Raw genomic sequence first — 15129 nt, 5'->3', positions numbered from 1 at the left:
GCCACCGCACCTGGCCCTTCCTATATATTTTTTTTTATATTGGTAGACTGCTTTTCTTTTTCTTTATATTTTCTGTATTACAGTTTTTTACTTTGGAGTTATCATGAGACTTATACAAAAGATCATAGTTATAAGTCTATTTTAAGCTTGAACAATTTAACTTTTACTGCATACAAAAGTCTATACTTTAACTTCTACATCTTGTGCTATTGGTGTCACAATTTACAACTTTTATATATTGTGTTTCCATGAACAAATTATTATAATTACTTTTTTTTAAATTTTACACTAGAGTTAAAAGTGACTTATGCATCACTGTTATAGAATTAGAGTATTCTGAATTTAACTATGTTCTTACTTTTACACTGAGTTTTATACTTTCCTGTGTTTTCATATTGTTTTTTAGGGCCCTTTCAACCTGAAGAACGCCCTTTAGCATTTCATGTAAGGCAGGTCTAGGGGTAAGAACACCTTTGTTATGTCTGGGAAACTCCCTATTTGTCCTTCATTTCTGAAGGACAGCCTTGCCAGGTATAGTAGTCCTCATTGGCAGTTTATTTCTTTTAGCACCTTGCAGGCCATTCTCTCTTGGCCTGCAAGGTCTCTGCTGAGAAATCTGTTAATAGCCTTATAGAAGTTGCTCTTCTCTTGCAGCTTTTGCATTTGTCTTTGACTTTAGAAAATTTAATTGCAGTGTGTCTTGGTGAAGACCTCTTTGTATTTAATCTATTTAGGATTTTTTGGCTTTCATGGATCTGGATGTTTAGTTCCCTCTTGAGATTTGGAAAGCTTTCTGTCATTATGTTTTTCTGCCCCTTTCCCTTTCTCTGCCCCTTCTGGAGCTTCCATAGTGCATTAATTAGTTCACCACTTGATGGTGACCCTTAAGTCTTATTTTTTTTTTTTTTTTTTTATTTTTTTTTTTTGAGACAGAGTCTCGCTTTGTCGCCCAGGCTGGAGTGCAGTGGCGCAGTCTCGGCTCACTGCAAGCTCCGCCTCCCGGGTTCACGCCATTCTCCTGCCTCAGCCTCTCCGAGTAGCTGGGACTACAGGCACCCGCCACCACGCCCGGCTAATTTTTTGTATTTTTTAGTAGAGACGGGGTTTCACCGTGGTCTCGATCTCCTGACCTCGTGATCCGCCCGCCTCGGCCTCCCAAAGTGCTGGGATTACAAGCGTGAGCCACCGCGCCCGGCATAGATATTCTTTACTCTTTTTTATTCTTTCTCTTTTTTCTCCTCTTACTGGGCAATTTTAAATGACCTATTTTTAGGTTCACGGATACTTCTTCTGCTTGATTTTGTTGTTGGAGCTCTCTGTGGAATTCTTCAGTTCAGTCATTGTGTTTTTTAGCTTCGGAATTTTCCTAGTTCTTTTTATGGTTTCTATCTCTTTGTCAAATTTCTAATTTTGTTTGTTTACTATTTTCCTAATATTATTTATAAAGCTGCCTATTTGAGCTCTCTTGTAGGTCACTGGGCTCTTTTCTTTTTTTTCTGAGAGTCTCACTCTGTTGCCCAGGCTGGAATGCAGTGGTGCAATCTCAGCTCACTGCAACCTCTGCCTTCTGGGTTCAAGAGATTCTCCTGCCTCAGCCTCCCAGGTAGCTGGGACTACAGGTGTGTGCCACCATGCCTGGCTAATTTTTTTTTTTTTTTTTTGTATTTTTAGTAGAAACAGGGTTTCACCATGTTAGCCAGGCTGGTGTTGATCTCCCGACCTTGTGATACACCTGCCTCGGCCTCCCAAAGTACTGGGATTACAGGTGTGAGCCACCACGCCCGGCAGTCACTGAGCTTTTCTAAGAATTATTTCAAATTCTTTTTCAGGATGTTCATAGATCTTCATTTCTTTAGGGTTGTTTACTGGTGTTTGGTCCTTTGGTGGTATCATGTTTCCCTGATTATTCATCTTCCTTGCATTATTGAAATGCGGGCACTCATTCCAGTCTTTACAGACTGGATTCAGCAGGGAATGCTGCTCACAGTCACCCTATCAAGACTCTGGGTAGGTCATCTGTGGGCTTTATGGGTGGTCTTGCTGCTGGTGCCCTCAGAGACAGGGCTGGTGCCCAGATAGGTAGGTGGGTGTGCTAGGCATCTAGGTCCACAGGGTCTGGCTTGGAGCCTGTGTTCACAGGACAGGGGCCTGCCTAGTACTGAGATGGGCCTGGTGCCTGGGTCCATGAGGACAAAAGTGGAACATCAGTCTAGCAGTCTAGTCTGGTGCTGGGGAAGACCTAAAGCCTGATTCTTCAGAGGCCATCATGGAGGCTGGGTTTGTGGGTGGTAGCCTGTAGGCTAGGCCCTCTGGGGTAGTTCTGGTGCCAGGGTCTACTTGGGTAGACCTGGACCTTGGGTCTGTTGGAGCAGGCCTGGAACCTGTGTTCACTGGAACCTGGGGCTGTAGGGACCAGCAGTGAGTGGACCTAAAGCCTATATCCACTGGTGCCAACCTGGAGTCTGGGGCTGTAGGGACCAATCTGGTGTTGGAGCCTGGTGCCTGAAACTATGGGGACCAACATGGGGAATGCAGTGGGCATAGATCTAGGGGCCATGGAGATTAGCCTAGCATTGGGTGATCTTGGAGTCTCAGTGCATGAGTATCAGCCTAGAGCCATGGTAGTCAGCCTGGTGCCAAGTTTCATTGTGGCAGGCCTGGTGCTGGAGTCTGTAGCAAAGCTGGCACTTCACTCTCCTTTCCCCACCTGGACCATATGTCTCAGCTCTGTGCTACCCAGGCTTGGGAAAGGATTGACTCTTTCCTACTATCTTCAATGTGTCTTTTCTTAATTCTCTGCTACATCTAGGTGCCACAATTTCTCATCTGGGTTCCTCAGCTCATGTGAAGGTATTTTCATAAAAGGACAGTGATTCAGGCCGGACGTGGTGGCTCACGCTTGTAATCCCAGCACTTTGGGAGGCTGAGGTGCATGGATCACCTGAGGCCAGGAGTTCAAGACAAGCCTGGCCAGCATGACAAAACCCCGTTTCTACTAAAAGTACAAAAATTGGCCGGGCATGGTAGCGTATGCCTGTGATTCCAGCTACTCAAGAGGCTGAGGCAGAGTTGCTTGAACTCAGGAGGCAGAGGTTGCACTGAGCCAAGATCGTGCCATTGTACTCCAGCCTGGGCAACAAGAGCAAGACTCCGTCTCAAAAAAAAAAAAAAAAAGGATATTTAACTAACAAAACAAACACTACATTCCCCCAAGTTACTACTGATAACTATTAACAGCATGAGATATTCATTCTAGTATTTTTTCTATGGCATTTTTTAAGAAAAAAAACTACATTCTCAAAAGAAATAAAGAGAGGAAAGAACTGAGGAGGAAAAAAAGAAAGGATGGGAAGGAGGAAAAATAAGGCTAACAAGGCATTTGAACTCAATAAGCTTACATTAATAAAAATTATGATGATAGAATATAATGCAACAATAAATGATATACATTGTGGTATAACATTTTGATGTTTCTTTCTCATACCTAGAACTATAAGCAATTCAGTCTAAAGCATGTGTTGTTTCAGGGGAAAGATAGCTGTGATTGGGTTACAAATGTTTTCATAAAACTCATACCAGGGACGAGTGAAGAAAATCATAATATCTGAGTCTGGTTTATCTTCTTTCCATCCCTGCTTTTTAGAGTAGAAAGGTATTTTGTGCTTCAGAGAGAAAACCCCTTAAACTTATTGCATTGAGTCTAGGCCATAAACAACAGATTGAAAATAGAATACATGATACTCAAAGCTGAAATACAAAAAAAAAAAAAAGTAAAATCACATCACATGGTAGTGTCGAAACATTCAAGTGTGTAAATACATGTCGACATCCTTTGTTCAGAATGAGGAAATACTTGAAGTGTAAAAACTTATTACTAATCATTGTTTCTCAACTTTGACTTAAGGGCTATTTGTTCAGAATAAAATATATGGAACTAAGGCCAAGAATTTGTATGTTTACCTAATGTGACTTGTGTTTGCCAATGTTTGAGAACCTCAGTGTTTGTCAAGAAGAGGCCTAGGAATTCATAAACATAACAAAAGTAACTAGCTTTACCTTAACCTAAAATACCAACTCCCAAAATTATGCCAAACTTGCTTTACTTGTCATCATAGCACTTAATACTACCCAACATTATATATTTTTGTTTCATTTTTGACACATAACAATTTTACATATTTATGGGATACGGTGATATTTTAATATTATTTAGCAAATCCATCACCTCATGTATTTACCATTTCTTTGTGGTGAGAACAATCAAAATCTTTTCTAGCCATTTTGAAACAATGTTGTTAACTACAGTCATCTTACTGTGCAAGAAACCACCAGACTTTATTCCTCCTAACTGTAACTTTGTACACACTGATTAATCTCTTCCCAGCCTCTGGTAACCACCATTCTATTTCCCACTTCTATGAGATCAACTCCTTTGGATTCTACACATGCATGAGATCATGTGATATTTGTCTTTCTGTGCCTGGCTTGTTTCACTTAATGTTCTCCAGGTCCATCTATGTTGCCACAAATGACAGGATTTCATTCCTTTTAATGGCTGAATAGTATTCCATTGTATGTATATACCACATTTTCTTTATCCGTTCATCCACTGATGGACACTTAGGTTGATTCCATATCTTGGCTCTCCTGAACAGTGCTGCAATAAACACGAGTGTGCAGATATCTCTGCAACATACTGATTTTACTTCCTTCAGATATATACCCAGGCTTGGGATTGTGGGATCATACGGCAGTTTTGTTTTTAATTTTTTGAGGAATCTCTATACTGTTTTCTACAACGGCTAGAGTAATTCACATTCTTTTATTTATTTTTTGAGACAGAGTCTCGCTGTGTTGCCCAGGCTGGAGTGCAGTGGTGTGATCTCGGCTCACTGCAGCCTCTGCCTCCCAGGTTTAGCTGGGACTACAGGCATGTGCCGCCACGCCTGGCTAATGTTTTTGTATTTTTAGCAGATATGGGGTTTCAGCATGTTGGCCAGGGTGGTCATGACCTCCTGACCTCGGGATCCGCCTACCTCAGCCTCCCAAAGTGCTGGGATTACAGGCGTGAGCACCGCACCTGGCCAGTTAATTTACATTCTTACCAACAGTGTGTAAGTATTTCTCTCCACATCTGCATGGGCACGTTATTTTTTGTCTTTTTGATAATAGCCATTCTAACAGATATGAGGTGATACCTCATTGTGGTTTTGATTTGCATTTCCCCTATGATTAGTGATTTTTATTTAAATTTTTAAAAAATCTATGTATTTGTTTTTGACAGTCTTGCTCTGTCACCCTGGCTGGAGTGCAGTGGTGTGATCACGGCTCACTGCAGCCTCGAGCTCCTGGGCTCCAGTGATCCTCCCACCTCAGGCTCCTGAGTAGCTAGGACTATAGGTGTATGCCACATTGCCCAGCCAATTGTCATTTTTTGTAGAGACAGGGTTCTGCCATGTTGCCCATGGCTGGTCTTGAACTTCTGGGCTCAAGCAATCCACCTGCTGGGCCTCCCAAGGTGTGGGATTACAGGTGTGAGCCACTGTGCCCGGCTGAGCATTTTTTCATATATTTGTTAGTCATCACCATGTTTTCTTTTGAGAAATGTCTATTCATGCCTTTTGTTCATTTTTAAATTGGATTTTTTTTTTTTTTTTTTTTGCTATTGAGTTGACTTCTTCATATACTCTGGATATTAACCCTTTGTCAGATGTATAGTTTGCAAATATTTTCTCCCATTCTGCAGGCTGTCTTTTCACTGTTGATTATACGTATTACGTATTTACTTACTTATCTTTCATTGTCCACCTATCCCACTATATAGAATTTAACTTGGATATTTTCCCAAAGTGTTAAAAAGAAAGATGGAAAATGGGAGCCAGAAATAGAAAGCCCACTTAGTACTACAGTTATTACTGAGAAAGAAGAATGAGTTATTACTGAAAAGTAAAACCGAAGAAACCTCTCCCCAGGGAGGGATAAAAGTACATACACAGTTTGAATGTTCACTGCAGCCCATGTATAATCACTGAAAAGAGATCTATGCCTGGGCAATATTTGGATGGTAACAGATAACACCATAAGAATAGTATAAAAGCACAACCAACATATAGGTAGAGGGAGAAAGAATTTTTTAGAAACGAAAAAATAAAAGGTTGGTTTCAGGTTTTTCCTCTAGCAGAAAACAACAACAGAATAGTCTACATGGAAAATAGAAAGGTAACACCCAAGAACTAATCACCAGCCAAGCTGAAGTTCATGTGGGAACAAAAGAAAGAGACAGCTTCAAATATCCACGTGCTCAGAAAACAAGCAATATATGTATTTCTCAGGAAAAATGAAAAAAGAAAAACAAAAAACATTGTAAGCCCCTTTGTAACCAAATAAGAATTCAAATAAAAGTTTGAAGTAGGGGTATGAAACAACAGTTGGCTTTAGATACAGGGTTAAGTCTAAATTCTTTTAATGTGGTCTAGAACAATAAATGCAACTTTGAAAAATGATCAAGAGATAAAGAAGATATACAGTGTACATGTATTATTCCATTTTCACGCTGCTAATAAAGACATACCCAAGACTGGATAATTTATAAAGAAAAAGGGGTTTAACAGACTCACAGTTCCACGTGGCTGGGGAGGCCTCACAATCATGGAAGAATGTTAAAGGCACATCCTACATGGCAGCAGGAAAAAGAGAATGAGACCCAAGCGAAAGGGGTTCCCCTTATAAAACCATCAGATCTTATGAGACATGTTCTCTACCACGAGAACAGTATGGGGGAAACTGCCCCCATGACTCAATTATCTCCCACCAGGGCCCTCCCACAACACATGGGAATTATGGGAGCTACAATTCAAGATGAGATTTGGGTGGGGACACAGTCCAACCACATCTGTATAAGATAAATTTTTAAAAATATAACTTAGGTTTCAAATACCAGATTATATAACACAGAGTGAAGAAAAGAAAGGAAGATAAAAGTAAAAATGAAAATGTTAAATTTCTTTATTTTTACAAAGAAGGGAGTAAATTAAAAATTTATAATTGTTTTGACAGAGATTCTTAGAAAATGTGAATAATCATAATAGAATTAAAATCAGAATGCCTAACTTCTAAAGCACTGAGGGAGATAAAAGTATATGCAATGGTTCATATAACAAACTACAGTTTAGAAAAATACACACACACACACACAGAGAAAACACAAGGAACCATTCAGAACAGGTATAAATCTCAAGCCATAACCTGGAGTATGAAAGGAATTTAATTTTCCTTTTCTTTGGCTTAGTTTCTATTCTGATGCCTCAGTTCTTCCTGGACAATGAACAATTTTTTTTTTTTTTTTTGAGACCGAGTCTCGCTGTATCACCCAGGCTGGAGCACAGTGGCACAATCTCTGCTCACTGCAACCTCCACTTCCCAGGTTCAAGTGATTCTCCTGCCTCAGCCTCCTGAATAGCTGGAGCCACAGGCGCCCACCACCACACCCGGCTAATTTTTTGTATTTTTAGTAAAGACAGGGTTTCACCGTGTTAGCCAGGATGGTCTCGATCTCCTGACCTTGTGATCCGCCCACCTCGGCCTCCCAAAGTGCTGGGATTACAGGCATGAGCCACTGTGCCTGGTCAAGTCTTGTAGCTTTCTAACTCCACACTTCAGCGAGGGAATAGGAATTTTTCTGTAAATTTTCTGAGTGCCTATGGCCTAAAATCACAGCCATCAGAGATCCTGTAGTTCTTCTCAGTGGCTCTGCAAGGAAGCACTACAGTACATTAACCTCTAGTTTGCAGTTTAGCACAATGTTTACTGCAGTGAAAGGTATTTTCATACTAAGTTGTATGTGCAGGTAAACCGAAATGCTATACGTATAAATGAGCCATCAGAATATTACTGGAGGAAAATTTTTTAAATCAGGAAGACTAAGTCTTGGGTTAGAAAACTTTCTCTATTTCTCCACGGTATGCGGATTAAGTACCAGATATTTTAGTCTCAGCCCTCCTAGATCCCATCTGTCTGTCTTCTCAGGATGCTTAAATATCTCTTCTAGTTTAGTCTCAAAGTCTATTCCAATCCATAAGGGTTAATTACTAATGTACATATGGGTACAGGGGGGAATTGCATGAAATACAAACCAATATTAACAGAAGTCATTATTTTGGTATATTGCCTAACACTGCTGAACATATACCTCACTGTGGATCCCCATCTGCCTCCAGTTATACTCCCACAGCTGTGGGTGAATAGGCATTACTTAAGTGGGAGTAAAAAAAAAAAAAAAATGCTATTTTATCTGTTAGCATATTAAATAGTTACAGTACTGAAAATATGTCTTTTGTGCCATCCTCCTTTAATTTTCACCAGCTGCCAAGCTTTTTCCCTCCTCCAAATTCCTACTGGGCTTTGGTCCTCTTTTGATAGCTTTTATAGAATTTTTTGACACATTTTATCAACTTGTTGAGGAGATAAAATTGTTTGAGAACTGGCAAGTAACTAGATCCTTGGAAAAAAGACAAGGCATGAGATAGTATCACAAAAAAATCTCACCCTTTGTTTTCTATTTACTTAAGCTACTATCAGGGAGGTTCACAAAGATGTCCAACAGTCAAGCCCTCTTATCTACAGCTGCCAACCTTGGAAGGCTGTAGTATCACATATCCATATACATACTTACAGCATAAATCATATATCTAGTCACCCCCACTCTGCAAACTGATAAATTCTCCAAAATCATCATTTCATCAAGCGACTTTCCCGTTCAAGAGTGAAATGGCTTAAGTTGCTCATTTTATAACAAACTAGAATTAAACACAGTACTACTTTTTTTTTTTTTTTTTGAGACGGAGTCTCGCTCTGTCGCCCAGGCTGGAGTGCAGTGGCGCGATCTTGGCTCACTGCAAGCTCCGCCTCCCGGGTTCACGCCATTCTCCTGCCTCAGCCTCCGGAGTAGCTGGGACTACGGGCGCCCGCCACCGCGCCCGGCTAATTTTTTTTGTATTTTTAGTAGAGACAGGGTTTCACCGTGGTCTCGATCTCCTGACCTCGTGATCCACCCACCTCGGCCTCCCAAAGTGCTGGGATTACAGGCGTGAGCCACCGCGCCCGGCCAAATACAGTACTTCTAATGACTTCTTCCAATCAGTCCAAACTGGGTTCCCACTTATTCCCTATCATACACATCTCCGTACCGTAAAACTATCCTTCCTGCTCGGCGCGTTGACACATTCTGTTCCTCCGACTAGAATACCGCCTGCACTTATTCAAATCATACCTATAACCACTGCAGAACTCCAGGAACATGACCATCCCATCTAAACTCCTGCGTTCAGAGACTTGACCAAACTCTAGCACAGCTTTAGCAGCTGTGCCCAAGACGACTGCCTCAGAAAGCTTAACTACGTGATGTAACCAGCACACAACTGATGATAGGTCTCTGACATCCCTTTCTTAGAACATTTACTAAAGGGCTTGCAATCGTAAAGACTTATTTCTTGCCACTCAGAAGTTCTCTCTCAAGGACCAGAGAGCCATTCCTTTGAAATGTAATCAAGAAGGATAAAATCCTCCGTAGGAGGATACAATCCTGCGGTAACTGTTAAAACGCACACACACAGACACACAGACACACACACACAGCTGGCCTAATCACATTTACACTAACAACTCTGTACGTTCTTTCTCTACTGAGCGCCCGCATATCCCCTTCCTCCTTTTAAAATGCCCCTTTAAAAATGCCCAGATGATCTCTGCACAAATCGAAATAGAGCTCAGCTCTTTCCTGTCAGTAGTTAACTGAATGTTTTCACCGCTTTAACGTCCAGCTGCGCTTATCTTTGACATCGACTACTTAAGGTCTACCTTTAGTCCCACGACTCTGACAAAATGATCTCAATATTGGTGTAAAATGACCTCCCCTTTCAAGGGTCTTCCAAAGCACTTCCTGTCTGCGGCATACAAAATGTACTGGCACGGAATTTTAAGCTTACTGAGCTTTATAAACACGTCACATCCACACATTCAAGACACACACTGGGTATTCGGATAAAAACAAAACAAAACAAAAAACTGGCTAAATACCCATTCCCCTCAATAACTCGGATAAGATATCTAAAAAGGGTCGACCTTCGGTACCTTTCCGTCCTCTCCCCTCTCGCTATTTGCCTACACTAGCTTCCTCGCCTCCCCTTTTTCTCACGTTTATCGGAGCGAAAACAAGCACGGTTCGGCAGTCTCCTTTCCCAGCCCTAACCCTGTGCTGCAAAAGCGAAAATTCAAAGCCAAGAATAGGAGACCGCCCACCCAGGCTCCTCCGCGACACGAGGGAGCGCGAAGCGGCTGCAGGAATGGGGGCGCCTCGCGGCAGGCGCGGGATTTCCAGGGTCACGGGAACCGGCAGGGGAACGGCATAAAGTTCCCGGAGAAAGGAAAGGGGAGCGTGGGATAGTAAACTAGACGACGCGGAGAAGAGGAGAGGACCTACAAGAATAGAGGACAGGCACGCAGGATGGTCCCGGGGGGAGCGGAAACAAAGGCACGCAAAGCGGAAGAGCGTGTGTAGGGGAGCGGAAAAGGAAGTCACCTCCTGCGTGACTCCGCAGGCCTGCGGAGGTAAGTGGTCGTAAGGGTTGGCCTTAGCGCTTCAGTTTAGTGTTGTCAGTGGGAGAATCCTAAAATGTCGCCGTGGAATGGACTGTAGCGCTCGCTTCTCCAAACGTGTCCCAGACGGCGAGCCTCGCCGGCTCCGCGGCTTGTCCCTTGCAAGCGCCGCGCAGGCCTGCCCCCTGCTGGACGTAGAGACGCGGTGCCGAGCGCCACGGGCCGACTGTGCGCCGGGCGGGGAAAGAGGGCGAGGGATAGAGATGAATCGGTCTTCCCAGAGCGCGCCGCGACATCGCGAGATTACACTTTCAAAAGCATGAGGAGGCTTGCTTTCTACTTTCTGATTTAATTTAGGAATACATTCGAGGCCCTGTGCTAAGTTAGGTAATGTTCCCTGTGATCTCTATAATTGTCTTTTATGTATTAAATTGTTTTGCTTGCTTAACTAAAACTTTTCTTACTTGTATCGTGCAGCCAACTTTTCAAGAACGAAAGATGAGCAACTCCATTCTGGTAGAGGTTCTTTCATTGGAGAATTTTTGAGCTACAATAATCCTTTTAACGCTGCGCACACATACAGGGATTACACGTGTAGGGGATTAAAACCACAGTTAAGTTGTAGGTTGAAGGGGCTGTTAAGGACTTCAGGCAACATTAAATCAACACTCTGTTCTTTTCTGTGTTCCACATCTGGGCGCCTCCTGTATAGCAGTTGTTGCTCTAGGTGCTAGAGGTATACAGAGGAACTGGACAGGGCAAGGAAAAGAAAAGGCTCCTTCTTTCGAAGAACTAGCATTCTCTTGGAAGAGACAAGCTTGTGGTGAGAAGTATATTTGTGAAATCTACGAGGGGAGGGAGCAGCGCAGTAATAAAACGGGTGATCCTTTGTTGATTTCTTATTGGGTTCTGGCCTGAAAGGCGACTGTATAATCAGCTGGGATTCCTGCAATGATTAACATTCCAGGAAGGGAAGCCAGCCTGTGAAGACGCTTGGCGTTGAAACAGGGTGAGTTGTGAGAATAATAAACAGGGTAGTTGGGAGAGTTGGTTTGTGGCCAGATTCTTAAGCCCCTGTTTAGTCTTAAGAAAATTATCCTTAGGCACTACAGATGCCCTCTTGCAGCTAAGACTAATGGGAAGAACTGGTTAAAAAACTACTTACAGCAAAGAGTGAGTGAGAGGTGATGAGAGATACAGATGTTGTGAGAGCAGACAATAAGGGGACTTTATGTAGTCCTATGTTAGAGGAGATGATTTGAAGTTACTCTGAGGAAGACAAAAATGTAACAGGTAGATCGCATATGCGAAAGCTTGAAATGGCGAAATAATCAAAAGGATTTCAGGAACTGAAAGTTGTGCATTTTGGCTGTGTGAGGGAGAGAGTTGTGGGTGGCATGTAATGAACCTTGAAAGGTAGTTTATGTTATGACAGCCTACAACCGAATCAGAACTTCTACAAACAGGCAATATACAGACAGTCTGAAATCAAATGCTTCTGATTTCTATTACGTGCTGTAGGCTAATTGTTTTCTTTTTAAGTACGAGTTTGTGTTAGTCTTCTGGATTTAGTGATTACGATATAAGGTGAAACAGGTAAAGGCTTTTAGAGAACATTGACTTATTTCCTGTGCACTAAAGGGGAACAGATCACCTTTGCAGAACTTGAAAAAAAATGGAAAGTGTGACCTTTGATCTCAGATGGTCTTTCTTTCCTCTTTTCAGTGGCTTGGTAGTGAGCTTGCTCAGCTCCACTGAATCTTCTTTGTGGTGGGGCTTCAAGACATCCTGCATGGCAAGTTTTAAACATAAGTTTTACTCCGAAGAAAGCTTATAAAATTGTAAATGCTTCAGAACCTTTTCATCTTCCTGTGATTCTGGAAGAAATCCAAAATACCAATCGTTTAACTACATGCTTCTACAGAACCTGAATCTTAAGCTTTGTTCACTTTGTATTATTAGATACTATAGTAGGTTAATAATGACTAACACCTTGTCATCTCATCATTGAGCTTTTGTCTAAGATAGTCTCTGAATTTAGAACTGGGACGAAAGTATACATAATAGGCTATTATAAAATTTTTAGAATTGGATTTCTAAACTTGGGGTCAGTGAATCTAGCAGGCTTAAGCAGTGTTCTCAGGTTTTTCTGGCATGGACAAGGAATATAAGAGGAGGAGAGAAAAGGAGAGACACTAGTGGGAGGGAATAGAATGAGAGAAGGGAGAAAATACGGAATTAATAGAGAAAGGATACATGAAGTATTCTAAAATTTTCTTGGAAAAATTGGCATTTCAGTGATAGATCAAAGATGTCTAATGAGGCAAAATACTATTACATAAATATTTAATGTTTTAAACATTTGAGGATAAAAGGATATAGATCTGATGGCATTCATACTAATTGCTGTAGTGTTGATGTTGGAGAGAGGGATAATGTATCAAGACAGAGCAGACAGACCCTTTACAATGAGAGCAGAAGATATGTTGTTTACTGATTCTACTTTCCCACAAAATGCTAATGCTTTTATAAGTCCCTCCTCCTTATTTTCTAGATTAACTCCTTGTTTCTTCCTCTAAACAGAGGATTATGGAAGACAGGCCAAAAAAAAAAAAAAACTTTTAAAGCAACCATCTAAGTCCTTATCAAGTTTCTTTAGCACTTTTATTCTAAAGTTATCAAGGTGGAAATTGGGACCTCCGCCCCACATGGATCTGCTTCATTGAGTTGTGTCTTCATACCTGATTAACGGCATATTCTAGGCAAAAGCAAGACCCTAGGCATACTATGTTTGGCTCTGAATATGTAGGCCTCCCAGGTTTATTAGCTGAACTGGTACATGACCTTGACAGCTTATTTTCCCTAGACTAGAAGCATTCCTAATGAACCCTGAGCTCTAGGCTATTTGGCCTTCTTAGAATGGGACACTTCCCAAATTGAAGGCAGCCCTAGGTTGCAGAGAGGAGAGAGGAGGGAGAAAGGGTGAGAGGGAGAAAGCAAGTTCCCTTCATCCTCAGTAAATAGAATGAAGAAGGGAAGGACACAGTGAGCCGAGTCTTATCTCAATACCTACTGAGTAAATTGCCTCTCATTCTGAGAAAGTTACAGAAAATGCATCAGGTTATCCTTAACTCACACCTAACGCCTTGTGAGAAAATCTGTTCAAATAGTTAAAGTAGGAAGAATACTACTAACTAGACCCTTACACGATATGTATTATATGTAGATATATAGAATGACTTTGTATTGTCTATTAACCTAATTTCTTAAAAAGTGTCAATATTTTTATTAGTGATCCAATAGAGATTATGTTGCATATAAGCCCATTTTGTAAATATGAATAAAACCAGACAAGGAGCTCTTGCCCTCCCTTTCTGAAGAGGAGCAGAGATTCCTCAGCTAGGAGTGATGGAGAAGGTGTGGCTCTTTGGCAAGCTGACCAGAGGCCAGTAAAAGATTATTTATTTATTTGGCTGACTATGATACCCTCACTTGTAGCCACACCCCCTGGGTTTGCATTTTTTTTAAAAGCCGCAACAGTGAAATAGTTCTTTTTTCTTTTTCTTTCTTTTTTTTTGAGACAGAGTCTCTCGCTCTGTCACCGTGGCTGGAGTGCAGTGGCGCGATCTCAGCTCACTGCAATTTCCGTTTCCTGGGTTCAAGTGATTCTCCTGCCTCAGCCTCCTGAGTAACTAGGATTAAAGGTGTGTGCCACTACACCTGGCTGATTTTTGTATTTTTAGTAGAGACGGGGTTTCTCCATGTTGGCCAGGCTGGTCTCGAACTCCTGACCTCAGGCGATCTGCCCACTTTGGTCTCCTAGAGTGCTGGGATTACAGGTGTAAGCCACCGCGCCTGGCCTGAAATAGTTATTTTTTTCTTATTTTGTGAATATAGATATTATCTTTAGTTTAGAAAATGATGACTAGGTACCATAATACCTATATAGTAATAACCACATTATGTGTCATTTAGTTCCACAAAAATTTAATGTAAAATTCTGTGTTAAGAGCTGTGAGTAAGATGCAGTCCCTGTCCTGATCACCCCTAAAATGCTACAGCTTATCTCGTATGTACCTTTCTGTTATGTTTTCTGGTTGTGCGTGATTTTTTAAGAAATATCATTACCTTTAATGAGGACCTTTGCTTAGCTGCCAGACTTGTCAACAAAGAAATTTCAGATATCTATAGGCTATAATTATTGTTAGTGGCTACTGATGCAATATGTAAAGTAGAGTTCTTAAGAAACTAGTTTTGCAACTGGCGGTTTAGGAGATTGGAAGGAATTCCTGGACAGGACATCTGTCAATATTTGGAATGATACTCTTCTATTTAAAAAGAAAAAGTTTCCTGAGAAGTAGATGTAGCAACACATACATAGAGAGTAAAATATATAAGATGAGTTTAAAGAACAACAACAAAATAAATAACTGTGGATGCATTATCTAGGTTAAGAAATAGAACATACCCGTATTCCGAAACTTAACTTTTTCAGTACTGGTTAGGTGACTCAACTGGTATTTTTCTTCATTCATC

General features: G+C 41.4%; 2 protein-coding genes across 9 annotated transcripts in view; one reads left to right on the top strand and one right to left on the bottom strand.

The window, feature by feature from the left end:
• Positions 1-10699, bottom strand: part of C2H6orf58 (chromosome 2 C6orf58 homolog) — a 259668-nt gene extending 248969 nt beyond the window's left edge. The window contains exon 1 of the mRNA XM_055263499.2: positions 10577-10699. The gene's annotated coding sequence lies outside the window, so the exon portion shown is untranslated. The remainder of the gene's footprint in view (positions 1-10576) is intronic.
• The window catches only part of ECHDC1 (ethylmalonyl-CoA decarboxylase 1), a 55062-nt gene continuing 50424 nt past the window's right edge, over positions 10492-15129 (top strand). For 2 of the 8 annotated variants that reach the window (XM_055263551.2, XM_055263524.2), the window contains exon 1: positions 10492-10605. The gene's annotated coding sequence lies outside the window, so the exon portion shown is untranslated. Of the gene's footprint in view, positions 10981-11068; positions 11603-15129 lie in introns of those variants that run through there. The other 6 variants (XM_063621426.1, XM_063621405.1, XM_055263512.2 and 3 more) reach the window with 6 other exon arrangements.

The sequence above is a fragment of the Symphalangus syndactylus genome, chromosome 2 (assembly GCF_028878055.3).
Source record: "Symphalangus syndactylus isolate Jambi chromosome 2, NHGRI_mSymSyn1-v2.1_pri, whole genome shotgun sequence".
NCBI classification, from domain to species: domain Eukaryota; kingdom Metazoa; phylum Chordata; class Mammalia; order Primates; family Hylobatidae; genus Symphalangus; species Symphalangus syndactylus.
Note: the sequence above shows the minus strand (reverse complement) of the source record. Positions and strands in the feature narration are given on the sequence as shown.